The sequence below is a fragment of the Lepisma saccharinum genome, chromosome 20 (genome assembly GCF_977018435.1).
Source record: "Lepisma saccharinum chromosome 20, izLepSacc3.1, whole genome shotgun sequence".
NCBI classification, from domain to species: domain Eukaryota; kingdom Metazoa; phylum Arthropoda; class Insecta; order Zygentoma; family Lepismatidae; genus Lepisma; species Lepisma saccharinum.
Window position 1 is genome coordinate 21,925,120 of NC_139248.1, and position 15,384 is coordinate 21,940,503.

General features: G+C 38.2%; 1 protein-coding gene across 4 annotated transcripts in view; it reads left to right on the forward strand.

Moving 5' to 3' along the window:
* Positions 1–1,389: 1,389 nt before the first annotated feature.
* The window catches only part of uif (sushi, von Willebrand factor type A, EGF and pentraxin domain-containing protein uif), a 227,839-nt gene continuing 213,844 nt past the window's right edge, over positions 1,390–15,384 (forward strand). For all 4 annotated transcript variants that reach the window (XR_014443858.1, XM_083142169.1, XM_083142172.1 and 1 more), the window contains exon 1: positions 1,390–1,604. The gene's annotated coding sequence lies outside the window, so the exon portion shown is untranslated. The remainder of the gene's footprint in view (positions 1,605–15,384) is intronic.

Genomic DNA, 15,384 nt, shown 5'->3' on the forward strand with positions numbered 1-15,384 from the left:
GGTTGGTGAAAAGTAAAGTCCATGATTATTATTGTTATTCGCATTATTATTAGTAGTGGTGGTATGCATAAATTTTCGCAGGCATTGTCAACGCAAAATTGTATAATCACAATCTAATCCCTACCTTTTTGTAAGTCCTGCGGAAATAAACCAACTTTAGAGTAAACAGCAGTAAACAAGTATTATTTAATTTTGGACTTTAAGTTGTTTTTGGGGGGGCGGTCCGAACCCCTTCCCAAATACGTCCTTGTTCACAACCCCACGAATCCCGCCTTTGACAACATTAGTGTCGCCAGAAATTTCTGTAGGGGGGATCAGGCCATTGATGAAACTTGATTGGTAGAAATAACAATAATTAATGCCACGGTTATAATTGTTATTATACAGCTAATAAACTAATTTTATTCCAAATTTATTATTATTATTAAATGGGTGTACCTTGCTACTCGATCTAACAGGTGAGTATCCAGCGTAACTGTTTTTCATTTTTTTAACATTTCATGCAACAAGTGTATTGTTTTATAGTTCTTCTATTTTTTAAGTAACTTATAAACACCTCGTTCAAGAAAAGGCTTTAAAAACTAGGGGGGAATTTTATTAATAAAGTTTGTTTTGTGACTTCTCACGTAAAACTGTAATTTTGGAATATGTGGAACAGTTTTATTATTCGTCTTAAATGAAAGAATATGAAAATATAACCTGATTCCTGTATTTTGCACTATTTTTTTAAAAAAAAGATTGAATGCACTTTTAGTTATTCTGCTCGAAAACTAACTAAATGAACTTCATTTTAGTAACATACTTTCTGCTTTCTGTAACTTCAAATGAACGATACCAATTTTCAGGGGGGTCTACTGATCTGTTCGACCCCTCCTCCCGACGCACATGTTTGATAACCATAAGATTCTTTCATCTCGAACAGTATGTACGTGTGCCTGTTGCATATCGCGCATAGTTTCCTACTATTCCGTTATGCTGAACCCAAGACGCCTTTGACGGTGATTTCATAGACAAGTCTCAAGACAGAGCAGCTCATCTGGCGCCTTCTTACCTGAACGAGACCAACAGACAAAACCACCAAAGAAATCCACCGACAGCAAGCAGGCTCCATAAAGCTGCTTTTGCTATCCTTGTCTTAAGGTTCATGACCTCTAATCGTGCCCGGCTGTTACGTTCTTCTGCCGCTGACTCCCAAGATACCTTTCCTCCCCTCAACGTGCAGGTACTCGAGAACAGGTATGAAGGTGCGAGGGGTAATGCGTTTAAGGGTCACCTTCCCGTACTGCAGTCGCAGAGATGGGACCTTATTGAAGGCAGCTGCTGCCTGCGGCTCATGTGGGTTCTCTTCGCTTACTATCTTTCTTGCCTCGATGTCTTCGCAGTCTCGAGGAGTTGGTGTTGGTGTGTTGATGTGAGTGAGTGCCTCCTCCATAAAAAAACAAACAAAAACAACGGGAGTGTATTATGAAAAGGACTTAAATTTTTGGTGCTTTTTTTCTGTTTCTAGCTACACTGCTGGAGTGTCCAGGAGTGTCTTATAGACAATAAGTTTTACAATTACTGGACTTATGTGCCCTCGGTGGATATTGTGACTCGATCTACAGGTAGGTGAAGGTGCTTCTGTGTGAACTCGTGTCAACAACCATGTGCTGTGGAATTGTGTAGTGTTATGTTCAAATGCGAAGCCACTGTTGGTGCAGTGTGTTCAGAAATGCCATTAGGGTGTGGATTTCACGTTTTTAAAGCTTTTTCTATACATTATTTTCCATTTTTTTCTTTTGACGCGAAACCCATGTGGATATCATTAACTTGTGCTACTTGCGATATCGTGCATACATCTACTAGGCTATGCGCAGCCGTCTGGGATACATGTCATTTACGTGCGAGCCAGTCGAAATAGCTGAGTAGGTTACCGTAGAGGATTCCAAAGGTGTACCAGGGCTCCAAGTTCGAATCCCAAGCAAAACATGGGCATTCAGTAAGTTTGTTTCTATTTCGTCAATTCGTAATTCATCTTCATTGGAGGTAGGAAAGCGACATAAAATACACAAAATACAAACAATTTCGCCGCCCCGCTGTCAGAGTTCGTTGATCTCCTCACCAAATGTTGCTGGTTCGGAGTCCAACCAGGGCATCCGTCCTGACCTTATCAAATCCACTGTTCGTTCTTATCGTCGCGTTTAGCCAAAGGTGCAGACCCAAGTGACGTGAAATAAGAAAAAAGTATGCAAACAATTACATTACGAATGCATGGGCGTTGGTTGTGGTGGGTTATATCGAGGATGAATTTACATATTAAAATCAACTTATGATATTATTAACTTATTTATCCAAAAAAGCATGAACATATGAGGTAAGAACTTGTATTTCTGGTTATTTTTATGTCTTTCAACTTACTGTCAGTCGCGTTAGTGAGGATAAATGAAACCAAACCCAATGTAACTTCAATTTCTTATGCAGGATTCGAACCCATAACCTTTGGCTTTGTAGCACACTACGTTTGCCAAGAAGGGTGCCTAAAACATACTGAAAATAACAAAAAATACAATCTTCAATTGTCTTTGTGAACTTCGTAACACTGAACAACAGAAGAATAGAATAGAATGCTTTATTAGTCATTAGACAACATGATTGCAATAGACTTCGTCATAATAAGTATATAAATGTTAATATAAAAAATTACAAAAGAAAAGAAAATTAAAAATACATATTAAAATGTTACACATTCAACAATACAATTTGCAAATTAAACTACATGTTTCATTACAACGAATGCAATTGAAAAATAGCTCTATTTTGATTGCAATACAAGCCATGTACAAAAACCCATTTTACAGCTCTGTGATGCATTATGAGTAGACATTTACATTTTATAGGCCCTGACGGTAGTGTTCTTCAAATTCCGTAACACTATATATACAATATCGTACTAATATATTATTAATGTGTTTAGCAACTGCTTGTTTTCCAAATTACGTATAGAAGCTGGTAGCGAATTGAACAATTTAATTCCGTTATGTTTAAAATGTTGCTGAGTCTTGCATAATCTAGCGTACGGCATTTCTACATTCAGATTGTGCCTTGTATTATAGTTATGTACGTTATATCGCAACCTAAAACTTTGGAGGTTTTCCTTTATGTACATTAAACTATGATATTTATAGAGGGCACTTCTTAATACGGTATTCCTTAAAGAATTCCCTACATGATTCCATATCCTGTACTCCTTTAATACAACATATAGCCTTCTTTTGCACCTGTAGAGTTTCTCCATAGTAAATTACCATACAGTAAGTGTGAATGGAAAAGACCGTAGTACACAGGAATCATCATTTCCTCACTTACAGACCTTTTTAATTTCCGCAATACATATAAGACACGGGCAAGTTTCTTACATACAGGCATAGAGTTTTAAGAAAATGTTCCAACTTCTGGATCAACACACAGATAACATGCGCGTCATGATCACTCGCAATCAAATTATGTTTATCAGAGGTGGCTCCATCTGCCACTCAGCAGTTTGTGATGAAAACTCAAAATTGTGTTCGATCACAGACTTCAACGCATGGATAGGAAGGAACCTATCCAACCTCACTCCTACTTGTCGTAGAAGCTGCAGGTGAATATGGAAACAAAGTTTAAAGAAATGAGGAATGAGGATAACTGTACGAATAAAGCCACAATTGGGAACATTTGGATTACACTCCAATATTTCACCAACCAAATGGCAAGACTTTTTCATGTTCGCTTCAAATGTTTGCGCCCAACAATCATGTGGCAGGGCACATATTTATTCATTACTTTTATTGTAAAGGTGGAAGGGGTCGTAAATATTTTTTTACACACTAACTAGGCATTTAAAGTGACATTTATGATTTTTTGGAAATTATTATTGTATTACTGGCGTGAGAAAATAGTGTTTTTTTGTCACTCTTCTATCAGAGTAAACATAGAGGCATAAATAATTCCACAAACAGACACGTAGCCAAGGGGAGGCTCGGGGGTTAACCCTCCCGAAATCCTACAAATATATAATTATAATAATATATAGCAGTAAATAATTTTACTTCCTTAGCAGGATTAAACATCTTGCATTATAAGTTGTAATATACTGAGGAATTCATCTTCAGGGCTTCTATCCCCCACTTTTTCGTCTTTAGATGACGGCTGCTGATAAGGAATGAGCCTCTCCCCTCGAAATAAAATTCTGGTTACGGGCCTGCCCACAAAGTTACTAAAACTCCCGCTAATCATAAGGAATTTAAAGATTTGCGTGTATTCTGTTTATTATATATTCGCAATTCGAAAAATTTGGATTTTAACATATTTCTAGAACTTTATCTCCGTAATATTCAAACGAAACGGATATATGCCATTTGCCTCAGTTTAATCGCATTATCATGGTATTCTACGCGTAATGCATAATAAATGCGGTGCCGTTACATAATGTTAAACATTTGTAACCTTGTTGAAAGATGAAAGTTTATGATGTTAGACCTGGTAAATATTTCATATCGCTTGAATTATTCGACAATATTTTTTTGCTTTTAATGTTCGTTATTGCTAGAGACGTGAAGTTTTAGTTTTATTTCCCCCTATATTTCGATGTTATTTTTTACTGCAATTCGGTGTTATTTTTCGTGGTTTAGGGCAACATTCGGGCTATTAATTTAAAATCGGTGTTACTTTTACATGCGTTTCTGCTGCTACTTCTATTCTTAAGATTTTCACATTGTTTTAGTTCTGGAGAATTTGGACAAATTTTAATTACAAAAAAAATATGGCTTAACTTTGTGAGAAATGACAAAATTTCTTACATTTGGAAAACTATTTCATCTCATCAGCAACTAAATGTGAAATGTTAACTGAATAATATCAGCCAAATCTTTGAACACAATCATACACATTTCCCTAACAATGGCAATAAATTCCTCTGCGACCTCAAAATACATTTTGTGTACACACACACATACATCCCCTGCCGAAACAAAACGGGTGCTTTTCCCTGCAAATTTTCCCGTTCCTACGAAATTTCCCTTGGGAAGGTCCCCCGAGCAAATTCTATTTCAGGACGATGTTAAACACTGTCAGTAATGTCTGGGCCAAACTGCAAAAAAATAAGCGTGACAATCTCTTTTGAATCGAGGTATCACCAGCTAGACTACAAATGACAGATCTGATAGCGCTTTAGCTAGTTCTTTTTGAACAGAAGAAGTGATATGCCCAGTTTGTATTGCATATTTCGCGCTAAAGTGCAAAAACTTTCCTTCTTAACCTACCCAAATAAATTTTAAACACTTTATTTTGCTTTCTTCAACTTTTCGGTTTTATTGTTAAAACGAAAACTTCGTCTCTAGTTATTGCTCATTTAGTTTCCTGTATAAACATTATTTGGCATATTTTTTACTAACTAGCAACATAGTTAGGAACATAAAAGAAACAGTTCTCAGTATCTTGGGGTAGGTAGATCGGCTACAGGGAAGAGGGTTTTTAGCCTGTTCCTGTAAAACAATGGCGTCGTGAGTCTGACCTCCTGCTTCCATCCTCAAATACCACTCTCAGTTCCTGGAACGATTCACCAAATCTTTTCCCGTTAAAGTCTTATCAAGATTCCGTGTGTTGTATCCTTAGGCGATGATTCAAGTTCTCTTAAGTTTTGTCTCAGGTGCCTTAGGCTATAGCATTCGTTGTGCACCCTCATTTTACATAATTTTAAGATACGGTCATAAAATCTTTACAGTCTATTTGAAGATAATATGGTGGTGGCACCAAAGGTGGGGTTAGGAGGGCGTACACTCCCCTGTGGTCGAACAATACCATCCGGTTTTACCCTCCAGAAGATGATAAAAAGAAATGCTACCTCCTCACTGATTCTTTTGCTGTTGCTACAATCTTCTTTGTGCCCCTGTGATGCTTTTTACATTATTTACATGTGTCTGATTGTCGCTAGTACTGCATTTAGGTGCATGCAATTTCCATGCACTTGAGCATCCGTCACTGTTATGTTTTGTTTGACCTTTGTGTACGTTAAAATATCACGTCTGATGCAGACTAGATCCGAGACCTGTTTCGTTTTCGGTTTTGCCTTGAGTTGCAATTGCCTGTCTCAGAGTTTAACTCCACTTCGCACACAGATAGTCTAATCGGCTTTCAACCCGAACCATTATGTGATTCTATCAGTCCCAAAATTATGACGATGATATTACCATAATTGACATAAAAGAGGCACATCGCAATAGAGAGGGCATTTTTATGAACAGTGTGTTATCTAAACGCATTTTACGTAAATGTTTTTCGAACGTTGTACAGATTTCCATCTTTTGATTTTTAAAAATTTGCACAAGAGAATGTAAATTTATGAAAAAATGGTTCGCAATTAATGTGCTTTTCCAAGCCAAATTGAACTTCTAATCGAAATTCGAGTAAAATAGGAGCTCAATCATTTCAGAATTTTGAGTCTTTCAGGAATACTTGGATTATGGCTTCTTTGTATGATCTGACTTGAAGTTTTCTGAACAGTTTCCCAAGAGAGCTCTTCTGGTATACTGAAGATGACGTCACAATGGAGGTAATTTCCGGAGAATATTACTATAATTCTAGGTTTTATGCAGATAACCTCCACATATGCGCAGAAAAATGTTCTTTAATGATTCGTCTTAATTGCTTTCAGCAATATTTACTAAACTTTATTCGTATGATTCACAATCAGAGTTAAAAAAATAGCCTCTTATTTGTTAGTATGTTAAATCATTATTCTCCTTGTTTAAGGATTTAATGCGATGACGACGGAGTTAGAATCATTGGAATTGTACAGATGTTATTGTCATGTGAACGTCTTGCATTAATTTATAACATTCTTAGCCAACAATAACAATTACTTAAAACGTTTTTCAAGTTTTTCTTGACAATATCCTGGGTCAATAGCGGTGATTGGCTGTCATTAATGGGGGGGGGAAGGCCAGTTTACTTTTTTCTTGGTAGACAAGATTTAGCATTAAGAATGGTATATAGATGAAACAGTTTTGTACCGCACTTAACGTACATTGTAATTAATATGAATGTATATTGTTACATTCACAATAGAACATGATATTTCTGAGAATAGTGTCTACAACGAGGATAGAAAATTGGGCCTGGCAACTGTGGAATAGTCGAACCTTCTCGAACAGCCTACATGCGAGATTGTAAAGTAACATAAATAGGTGTTTTAAAAAGTTGTCAAGTGTTTACTTTATAACTAGAAATACAAGTCTTTCTAGGATGATTAGCAGACTATAAACAATTATTCTAGGAATGTTTTCTTCCCATTGTGTTTTAAACGTTTTATTTCTTTAAAGCATTTTTTTGTTCTTGATTAAAACACTGTTTTAAACATTGAAAACATGTTTAAAACAAACAAACAAAAACAACCAAATTTTGCAAAGTCTAGGGGACTGACCCCCTAATCGCAGACACTGTCCTGGGTGTATATTGTTATGGTTTCGCAATGTGTTGTCAGCAATTGCACTAATGGCATTTAAAACAGGAAACGATACTTGTTTATTTAACAAGTTTACATGCCCCTTACATGGAAAAAAAATTCTCCATGTTCTGGGATACTGAGGCGTAGTAGGGAGGAAATAGCAATACCCTCAAGCGTTAATTCATTACCCTTGTTCATAGTCCCACAGCTGTGACAATGTTGCCTAATCTGGTTCCCATGCAGCAACGTGTCTCTTCCGCTGATAAACATGGGTCCTCTCATTGTTTCCGATCCTTCCACCAGAGTGCACTGCGGTCATTTCCCCTTTAACTCTTCCTTCAAAGCGAACGATTTCTCACCATCGCCTTTGTACAAAGGCAGCGACCTGCTCAAAAAATCAGGAATTATTAGTTTTCTTATTTATCTGCCCTTTTTATATCCTTGTTCCAGTGCATGGGTGCTAGAACTAGTTGTAGATATTAATGCACGCATACCCACGAATTTGGCTCGAAGAAGAAACGGTATCTTTGAAAGCAAAAGGCATTTTTCGTGGGGGTAAGGAAAGCATTTTCTCCCCCAAAACGATGCTACCCTCCTCAAAAGCACTGTTATCGTTTGTTGTTACCACTCTATCAACACCTTATAATAATTAAATTACTGTGACTAAAATTTTGGGCTGACATTCATTTTCCGGGAGGCGTAGCCCCGTATCCCCTTTCCAGATATCCATGTTGATGGATTAGTGTAATAGAACACATTACTACCAGTGACGTGCTCAGGATTTTCGAAAGGAGGGGGATTGCGTGTACGCGTATACTCTTTTGTTAGTAGTCGGTCCTCATTTTGCTATCTTTTCCTGCATTTGACGTTCTGTTTTTTAGGAATACTGGGCCAAAAAAGGGGGAGTTATGATCCCACCCTCTTGAGCACACCATTGATTACTACAGCAGTTGAATTTTCTACAAAACAAGACTTTCAGTGGCGTGCCCAAGAGGGGGTTGGCGGGGATCATAACCCTCCCCGTTGGCCATGTATTTCTAAAAAAAAAAGAAGAAGAAGACCGTCAAGGGCACGAAAAGATAGCAAACATGAGGACTGACACTACTAAAAAAGTATACAGTGATGGACAAAAGTAATCATACAGTGGAACTGAAAGGAAGAAAGGATGAATTGCATCAGCTAGGAAAACAATAAGGAAGTCAAAACTGTTAATGCTTGACCATGTATGCACCAAACGATATATCGACAATAAAAATAATTATCAGATGCTGCTTGTAGAAAAATAAAATACAATACTTTCTCAATACCCGCTTCTTTGGCTGGACAAAAGTATTCATACACCAACATAAAAGTTCGCTTTGAAGACAAGAAAGAAACAAATACCATGTCGTCAGAATTTAGTATGCATTCCTCTGTTATGGAGAACAGCTGTCAGTCTCTTTTGCATATAATGAACAAGAGGCGTGGTTATTTCAGATGTAATATTGTGCCACTCATGCAAAATGACCTCTTTCAGTCTATTCTTGCTTGTTATGTCATATTTGCGGAGTCTGGTTTCCAATGGCTCCAAAGATGTTCAATCGGGTTAAGGTCTGGGGACTGAGGTGGAGTTTTGAGTGTGTGAGGAGTATTATATAACAACAAAAGGCGGACAATCTCAGCTGTATGTTTAGGGTCGTTGTCCTGCCGGAAGTAAAAATCATTCCCAAGACCCAAATGATTGATACTCTGCTGCAAATTGTTCTTCAGAATATCCAAATAGACAAACCTATCAATAGTTCCCTCAATAAAGATGAGTTCTCCAGCACCTGAGGCTGACATACAGCCCCAGACCATAACGCCACCACCTCCATGTTTAACTGTGCCCAAGAGATTTCGAGGCTCAAGCTCAGTATTGGGCTTTCTCCACACCAAAATTCTACAATCACTATGGATAATATTAAATTTACTATCGTCCGTAAACAACACTTTATCTCAGAAGTCCAAACTTTTACTCACATACTCCTTTGCAAATGTTAATCTGGCCTTCTTGTTCTTCTTACTGATGTACGGCTTCCTTCTAGGTACCCTAGCTCTGTACCCTGCTCGGTTGAAAAGCCTTCTAATACTTCTCGAGGACACTTGTTTTCCCAGGTGTTCGTGAACATGTGCCGACACTGCTGACGACGTTAATTTTGGATTTTTCTTCATCATTCTCAACAGTCCTTGTTTCTCTCTCGAAGTAAGTTTCTGAGGACACCCAACCCTTTCCCTATTTATCAGCACTTTTGTGTCATTATATCGTTTGATGACACTTTGCACAGTCGCACGACTTCTCCCAACTATGTCTGCGATTTCAGAATATGATTTCTTATTGAGGTATAATGATATCATAATTCTCCTCTCTTCAATCTTGGTTTCCTTCCCTTTGCGGCCCATTTGACTTCCTGCAGCACGCCAACATCAAACCAACCACTTCCTTACACAGGTGCAAGTGCAGTAAACAAATATCTGGCACTGAATGATGGAAACGGTTGTTTCACGAACTTTTTTTGGGTTTTTTAACTTGGCGTATGAATACTTATGACCATCCAGAAAGCAGTTTATCTAAGGATTACCCACATTTCTCATGACAATTTCAATTGTATGCACACAATTGATTTGCGTTTCTATTCTTGCCATTCCAATGGAGCATATGTGCTACAGACTTGACTTGCCTTTACGGTCTTCTTTGTATAATAACATGTTTCATTCAGACAATGCCTTTGTATGAATAATTATGTCCATGACTGTATGTAACCCCTCCCTTTCGAAAATCCTAAAGGCATACTAAAATCTCAATGCCTAAAAAGACGTTTTTTTTTTTTTTTTAGATTTGACGACTGATTTACAATGGGCACTTCACACTGGATAATTACACTAGTGCGGAACTCCTCTTCAAGACCACTACTTGGGGCTTAACTTGGGGGGGGGGGGCAGGAGAATCGAAAAAATGTCTGTCTCGTAAAAATATGATCCAGGACTATTTTGATAAATACTGTAATATTTGCAAAATTATAAAATATGATCTTTATTGGTTTGGTCCTCAGGTCCCAGGAGAATAACAAAAATACCCTTAAACCTGGAAATGTGGGTGGGGCAAGTGCCCCCTTGTTCCCGTCAAGTTACACCTCACTTTGGCTGCTGCAGGAACCACCACACTTGTTTCTTTAGTTTATCACAGATATCTTCACTTTAGAAGGCAAGGATAACCAGAACTCCACACAAAGCAGTTCATCTGCGTTGAAGCAAAATGTACAATGATAACGCAATTATGGAATGAAAAAGCACTGATTGAAAGCGTTGTTCATTTGTCGTAACTTTAGCCATGCTGCTGCCGCTTTTGCATGCTCCAAAGACGTGGTGTATGGGAAATTCGTTTCGCACAACGTTATCTTGAGATATTCTGACACAGCTGAGTTACCCTTGGAATACGGAAATCGTAAACTTAGTTCGAACGCAAGTGAGAGTTCTGTAGATGCTTATCTCAAGCATGCAGACCATTACATGATACTCTGTGCAAGGAATTCTTTCCTTCCTTCTTGCTACCGCTGGCTCTGAAGATTACGCGGGGCCAAATTGTGTCCAGAGTTTTTTTTTCTCCACACAAGGGAAAGTGATAATCATACTTTTTCACTGATTTGACATTTTATTTTGAGCAATTTGGTGCTTTTGTTCATAACTTCAGTTAAACTGACTTTTCCTTTAACCCCTTGTAGCTAAAGTGTTATCTGTCGAAGTTTCAGTTGTAGAGTATTCAATTGTTGGTTTGGCAGTATGACCAGGGGTGTTCAGTTCATCTCGCCCAAGGTCAATAGCTCGTCACCCCCTCCCACCCAGATCATATCATAATTCCCATAATGTGTTTAAGACAGCAGTTTAAAGTCACATTTTTAAGTTTTACTGAACACTACTTTGCCAGCTTCCCCTACCCCACCCTAATTCTTCCTTTCCTTCATGAAACGAACTATATGGTCCGCCTAGTTGCAAAAGTGTCATGCAACCAACTAAAGTTAATGAATTTACTAAGGAAAACACTTTGATTCCCCCTTCCCCCCACCTCCTCATCACACATATTGCAGCATGGTGCCGAGTTGAAAACTTTTTTACATTTTTTTTTAGAAAAAATATATACATAAAAATATAATATTTTGAACTATTGTAAGGAAGAAATAACCCCCAAATTTTGATGGCGGGTCTGCGCAATTGCTTCCCATTGTGGGCATCTCTGACTAAGACAAATTCTTCTGGTACAGTGGGATGCACAAGTATTGCTCGGCAAATTGTCCATGACAATTTTCATTAATTTTTCTCTCGTGTCCTACGTGTTTTTAAGGACTGGCTTTTAAAGTATGCTGGTGTATAAGTGCTTGTTTAAAGTTTTGTTTAAATTCTTGAAGCTCTCATTTCGTAAAACAAAGGCAATGATCATGACGATGGATAATTTGCTTGGCAATACTTATGCATACCTCTACAGTGTGGATATACAGCGTGTCCATAAATATACTGTCATACTTTAAAGTGGTATTACGTCGCTTTGGATAATCGTATTTAAATGAAATTGGTGACATTTGAAAGAAAAACTCAAATATTTTATTTTACAACTCATAGACATTGAATGTGGCCCCCACGAGTGGCCCTGCAGACATCAAGGCGATATTCCCATTCATGCCACACATAGTGTTGCCCACGGGACGAGACGGGACAGGCTTTTAAAAATTCGAGACGAGACGAGATTGATCATGTGTCCCGAGATAAACGAATATTTTCTAGACGAGACAGCATTTCACAGCATTTCCACGAGACGAGACAGGCCAAAGTCTCGTCTCGTGGGCAACACTAGTCACACACGCTCCAACATATCCACAGGGATGGACTGGATTGCAGAAGTGATGCGAATTTGCAGGTTTTGAGGCAATGGGGGTACATAGACACAATCTTTTATGTAACCCCATAAAAAAAAGTCGCTGACCGGCAAGTCATGTGACCTCGGCGGCCAATTGTAGAAGACATCATTTTCGGCACGTTCACCAAACTCTGCATGAAATGATATTTTAAAACACACCAACTACGTTCGTAAATCTTCTGTAATAACAACACAATTTTAAAGGAAAACATTCACATGTAACCTGCCTGCCTGCTAAATATCCAACAATGAACCCGCATCGTCCATTGTTGTCAGGAGTGAATTTATTTCAGTTTCTATGTTTGATCTCGTTCATTGTTGTCCATTGCTGATATTGGTGTCCATTGTTGACATGCACAAACATATTTGACTTTTTCTTTCAAATGTCACCAATTTAATTTAAATACGATTATCCAAAGCGACGTAATACCACTTTAAAGTATGACAGTATATTTATGGACACAGTGTATTTCAATATTTCGTACATTTGTTGCGTCCCGTATTGTTTTAATTTGGGTTGTCGGTGATTGCATTAAATTCTAATGGATTGTACTTCAAATAAGTACCTAATAAAACAATTTTCCTTCTGCCAATAACATTTGTTGATGTTGACATGCCTTGCCTGACTAAACTGTAAGGTTTTTTCTAAGTTATGTGACCATGCGGAGCCTCATGTAAAAACGCCGTGAAAATGGTCAAACGTTTTGAGTTTCTGTGTGATAAGCCTACTAGGTTTGGTACAAATTAATTCATTGCTCTTCAGCCACTTAATTTGACTAGAAATATATGATATTGTGGTTCACATACATATTAGCTACACACTGATTGTATTTGGTTATTTAACATTACTTTTATATGCAAATTGTAAACTTAGCAGCACCGTTTATTTTCGTAGCAATCTTAATCAAATTATAAGTCCATTAACGTAAACATCTAGTATGTGAATACAAACATCTATTTTTAACAGTTTACAGTATATTAGGCAAGTAGATAAGAAAAATGTATTTGCATGAACAAGCCGAACACAGATTATTTCCGGCAGCAGAACCTCTTGGTGCTTGCTGTTATTCGCGTGCATCGTTTACCTGAGCAACACCAGAGGACTCGCCAATCGCTTCCTTCTCCGTAGCCACTACGTGAGGGTTAACCTTGAGACACTAACGGCATAACTAATACACAATGTCAACGACCCCAAATGGCTTCGCTTACTACCGGAGACGTGGACAATGTAATTAATTTTAATTCACGACCCTTCCCCATGCCGTAGCGTGGAATTTCTGGTTTGCGGGCGCCAACTTTTGCAGTTAAGTCACTGACCAATATAGATGGTATGGATGGATCTCTCGCGAGTCTGTAAAGCGAAGCACCATCTGGTGGCACGGCCTGAAAATGCCCTCTTAAAAATTATGTATTAATTTTCGTTGGGCCATGGTCGAAATGAGAATAGCGAAGGTAAAGATTAATTGCTGGTAAAAAAAAATCGTGAATCTCACAAATTTGGTTCATTTTCCTGCTTCAGTATTTATAACGACAGTACACAAGCCATCCGCGTTAGAAATCCAATTGGTAAAAAACCGAAAGCAGTTATCTAACTTGTGTCAAAACCTGCTACATTTTTGTCACGTCTGATTGTAATAGCTATAAAAGGAAAAATCTCTAATTAATATACAAATATTAGTTAGAGATTTTTTCCTTTTATAACCATTACAAGTTCTTCATTTGATTCGTTCGTTTATGAACCAAAGCAATCTATACTCAGTGAGCAACAACCCTTTGAGGACCTAAAGGATTCTCGTTGAGTGACACGTCGTCACTCAGAACATCGAGTCTATCGCCATTGTTGTTATTTGGCGCTTCTTAGTTGTTCTCACGAAGCAGGGTCCAAGGTTATTAGAACTAATGGTTGGGTTATTGCACCAAGGACGATATACGTATATAATACATACACATATATAAAGGACCTTCAGAATTGCAGGTTCGGCCGCTGTGTTAGGGTCGGTCACCTTGCTTGTATTTTGGAGCTCGAAGCTGACCAGTGGGATTTTCCGGTCTCGTATTAGATGTCCCGAAAGGTGACCTTTTGGGAAGACAGCCAAATGTCAACCTCCCTTCCACCTAGTGTACCCTGGACTGCATTTTGCACACTAACGAGGCTCTGGCGTCTGGGCCTGCAGCCAGCATAATCAGTGGCGTGCCCAAGATTTTCAAAGGGGGCTACGTATACTTTTTTGTAATAGGCAACCCTCATTTTGCCATATTTTCCTGCGTTTTACGTTATTTTATGACCCCCAACAATCACCCTTTGGCACGACACTGGGTATAATCCTCTGTAGGAATTGGTTGTGTCGTCCATATACTATATTTCATCCACTTCATTTCATCGCCATTCATTCTCATCTTCGTAATTAGCCAAAAGTGTCAGAAAGGAGTAGTAAAGTCAATCAGTCAATCGAGATTTGATGCTTTTAGGAAATACTGTTTACAATGATCGTGTCATTTTACGAGTATAAGGAACGATACTTGCGCAATCACAATGCGTACAATTGCAGAAGGTAACTCTGTCGATTAACAACTGTCCTAATCGTAGCTTCCATTGATCTTGTCGATCTGGTAACCCATTCTGCATGTAAAATAGCATAACATATAAGAAGTAACAGGTATTGTAGAAAAAACATAATATCTTGCTTCTGAATCCCGTTAATACCTATTCGACTGAGGTGACACATTAGAAAGACATGCCTAGAGTACAATAATCCCGGTAGAGGCGCTGGCATCACGTACACTTCAGTATTCATCGATTGAAGCGACGGTTGTATGTGCCTGGAGGACAAAGACCCTAAGTTTTCTACTCGAAAACTTCCTCAGGTTCACAGACAGGAAAGGAAAAGCGAGAAAGGAAAGAACTTGAAGGAATATAGAACAACAAACGCCGTGAAATGCCAACCTGAAAATGTCTCCCAACCTGGTCAAAGTTAGAAATATCATGCACTATAGCCAG